Source organism: Chelonoidis abingdonii, chromosome 3, assembly GCF_003597395.2.
Source record: "Chelonoidis abingdonii isolate Lonesome George chromosome 3, CheloAbing_2.0, whole genome shotgun sequence".
Taxonomy (NCBI): Eukaryota; Metazoa; Chordata; order Testudines; family Testudinidae; genus Chelonoidis; species Chelonoidis abingdonii.
The window spans coordinates 14,280,859-14,284,813 of NC_133771.1; the positions used below are offsets into that span (position 1 = coordinate 14,280,859).

The window sequence follows — 3,955 nt, forward strand, 5'->3', positions numbered from 1 at the left end:
TATTGAAGCCAGGCATCAGCACTTTTCTTATCCAGGACAGCGAGGGTGATGGCTCACCCCAGTGCTATGTGAGACACGTTAAGCCGTTCTTAATCTCTGGAGTAAGTGGGAGTTCATTCCTTTTTACCCGCACCCGCGGCCGCCTCACCTCGAGGCACGCCAGCGAGCACTCACGGTGCTACGGGATGGCGCCGACGGATACATCATATGTCGTTACGTCCGGGGGCAGAGAGGAGCGGCTACTGCCATTCACTGCTGCGATCGGCGTCTCGAGCACGCAATTCAGAACCAAGAAGCGTGACACTGTTGAAAGAAGTCAAGAAATGATTTCTATTCCCTTTCTCACGCTGGGGGGACTGAGCGAGCTATTTCCTGAACCACGCGCAGACCTTGTGTTGAACCTACAGACAATCTGGAGCTCAGCCAGATGCAACTTTTCAGAGGACTTGCTTGGACGTGGGATAGCTGGAAGTCTCAGTAGCCCCCTCCATCATGAGCGATCCTTTGATCTTGGCTGTTACCGTTCAGCTTGTCACGCAACGCATGCTGGTATCCTGGAGATTTTTTTCTCAAACGCTTTTGCATTTCGTGTTCGTGTAAACAGAGCTCTGATACAAACAGATTGTCTCGCCCAATACAGCGATAGATCCTAGTTTCTCCGCATATGTCATGCTGGAGCCTCTTTTGCGAGTTTGAACCTGCATGCCCGCGTGCTGATCAGAAGCGTGCCAGCTCGGACAGGAAATGTTAAATTCAAAGTTCGCAGGGCTTTCCTTGTACGTGCCCGCTTGGCGATCCGATTCGATTGCCTGTCAGGACGGTCAGGTAGCTGCACTGTTATGGGTACGCCCGGAGGACATTACATGGATTTCGTCCCCCACACTAAACCGTAATCCGATATGTTATATCGATTTAGCGCTCTCTCTCATCGGGGGTGGAGTTACAGAATCTTGATTTAAAGGCCTTTATAATCGATAAAGGGTGTTGTAGTGTGGACGCTACAGCGGTTAATCATTTAACGCTCTTTAAATTGATTTAAATCGCGTTAGTCTGAACCAGGCTTTGAGCACATAGACTTATACACCTCCAGGAGTTCCTTCCGGAGTTGGGGCAGAAGAAATCTCCTCCCGCCTCTCATATCTCTACAGCAGCAAAATTGCTATACTGGGTGAATGGCCAGTGGATGGCAGGAGGCTTCCATCATGGTGCTGGTCTATGTGGTGTGGAGGAGAGGCATATCTTCTGTGTAGGCTCCCTAAATCATGTCCATCCTTTGCATAGTGCTTTCTTGCCACAAAGGAGGGAGGCAGAATTGGCCCCAAAAGTTGTGCTTTCTCCCGCCTCATACCTATAGGATATTAACTCTCAATTCTGTCTAGGAATTGGCTTTACCCCTCCAAAATACTATGTCTGGGACCTCCAGTAAGTTTCAACCATCCTCCTCTCACCCCTATTCCCCTCATATTTTGTGTAGCGTAAATACAAATGTACATAGATCAGGCATCTGGCTGGATCATTTTAAGGGCTGATATATGCTGTTACAGTCTTGCACTTATCATCTGTGATCCCTCAATTCAAGGATGATCTCAACCATGGATTTACATATGGGTCCTGAGATGATTCAGCAGTCCAATCCTGGAACCACAGATCTGCCCACAGTATGTAGAGACATTCCTGGAGGGTCAGCTGCCTGCTGGGAGTAAGTTCTTTCTTTTTCCTTCCTTCTCTCCATCTTTTCAACTTCAAGGGCAAGGCGCTTCTCCTTGAAGCAGACCACTGCCTGATGGAGGATGTGTTGCTATTGGGGTTGGTTGGTGGCTTGCTCCTCCCAGCTTGTAATGTCCACATCAGTTTCCCGAGATATGCTTTGTGTGTCTTTGTAGCATTTCCTTTGACCACCACGGGATCTCTGACCATGGGTGAGCTGAGAGTAGAAGACTTGTTTTGGGAGGTGAGAGTCTGGCCTCCGCACACAATGTCCAACCCAGCGAAATTAGTGCATGTGGGTCATTTCTTCAATGCTGGTCACATTGGCTTCAGTGAGGATGCTGGCGTTAGTACAGCGATCTTCCCATGTGATGCGAAGGATCTTCCGGAGGCATTGCTGGTAGTATCTCTCCAGACTCTTGAGATGCTGTCAATAAGTCACCCAGGTTTCACATCCATGCACTTATATACAGGTGACCAAATGCAGGCCCGGCATAAGATGGTGTAGTTTCATTTACCCTAAATGGAGCTGCATTGTCAGCACTGAATTGGACTGTATGTGCAATGTCTGTGCAGACACCTGACTTTGGTGCATTTAAATTTTCAGTATATTCAGTGCTTTAATATACTATTTTTGTACTGAATGTCCATGTGTGTTTAATTAAAAATAAGCTATAGTCAAGGGCTGAAATGTTATAAAATGCCTATTGCTAAAAAAGGCAGATTTACAGGATACAGGACTACATCTTAGGCTCTAACAGACACAAATAACTGGGTGTTGGGGTGGAAGACATAAGGTCAATTTGTCCTTGCTGGTACCTCACTAGAGTTAAGCACCAAGGATGAATTTGGCCCACAACCCCTTGCTTCATCTTCTCTGTCCATGGTGGCTTTAAAAAAAAAAAAGTGAATCTTTAATATATACATTAGCCTGAAGAAAGCTTCGCACACATGGTGAGTAATTGAGATTTACATTTTAACAAACATTCTTTTTAATCTTGGGTTGCCCAGCAACTGCCAGTTTGGCAGTGGTGACTTTTCAAAACCATTTACCTTTGTCACTCCACAGACAGCCATTCTTCCTAACATCGGCTACTGACCTCTTTCTACAATATGTTTGTGACAAGTGATCTTGTGCACCGACTCCATGGGTGCTCCAGGGCTTGAGCAGCCACTGAAAACAGTAGGGGGTGCTCAGCACCCACAGGGCCGGATTAATCTTTTGTGGGCTTTTGAGGGCTTGGACCACCATTCTGCTCCGAGGCCTCACCCGCTGCTCTGCCCTGAGACCCTGCCCCCGCTCGGTCTCTTCCGTCCTAAGCTCTGCCTGCACTTGCACCAGTGGGAGGGAAAGAGCATCCACCAGGAAAAACAAAAGTCAGTGCCTGTGCAAGTGATTTGCTAATGACTCTCCATTAAACTGTAAATTCTGAAAATTAAAAAAAAAACACATCATGTAGCACTGCCTATAATAACCTGTGGCCCTGTTACATTTTCCATTGTAAGATCCTGTTTTCAGTTGCTTATAACTGCCAAGTTTAAGCTGTTCACACTGACTTTCCCATGCTGGGTATCTGTCTCAGGCTTTAAAAACAACAACCTAAGTTTCAGCTACAATGGCTCAGTCCCTTCCACGAATGAGGTTACAGGAAACTGTTTTGCATGTATAGAAAATTCTTTCAGCTCTTCTGCTGAGACACTCTAGTGCCTTCATGCTTCAGAATAGGGACCTAAAACTTGCCAGGAGGCCCACCTCAGTGCCAGCACTATGTCTTTAATGTTCCCATTTAAAACTGCCCACATTTGGCTAAGTTATAAGCCGCTGACAAATCTGTTTGCACATGCTTAGTAGAAGCTTAGACTTGTTGGAGTTTGGTAGCTAAATTCTCTCACTGAGCATGTTCCACCCACTCATAGCTCCTATCTGCCACTAGTCTAAGGGTATGTCTACACTATGGGATTGTTCCGATTTTACAGAAACCGGTTTTGTAAAACAGATTGTATAAAGTCGAGTGCACGTGACCACACTAAGCACATTAATTCGGCGGTGTGTGTCCATGTACCAAGGCTAGCGTCGATTTCTGGAGTGTTGTACTGTGGGTAGTTATCCCATAGGTCCCGCGGTCTCTCCCACCCATTGGAATTCTGGGTTGAGATCCCAATGCAAAAACACTGTTGCGGGTGATTCTGGGTAAATGTCGTCACTCAATCCTTCCTCCGTGAAAGCAACGGTAGACAATCATTTCGC

The 3,955-nt window shown here is 46.6% G+C and overlaps 1 long non-coding RNA gene across 1 annotated transcript in view; it reads left to right on the forward strand.

Moving 5' to 3' along the window:
• The window catches only part of LOC116837562 (uncharacterized), a 19,338-nt gene that overhangs the window by 2,569 nt on the left and 12,814 nt on the right, over positions 1-3,955 (forward strand). The window contains exon 2 of the long non-coding RNA XR_012655473.1: positions 1,580-1,699. This is a non-coding gene — a long non-coding RNA (uncharacterized LOC116837562). The remainder of the gene's footprint in view (positions 1-1,579; positions 1,700-3,955) is intronic.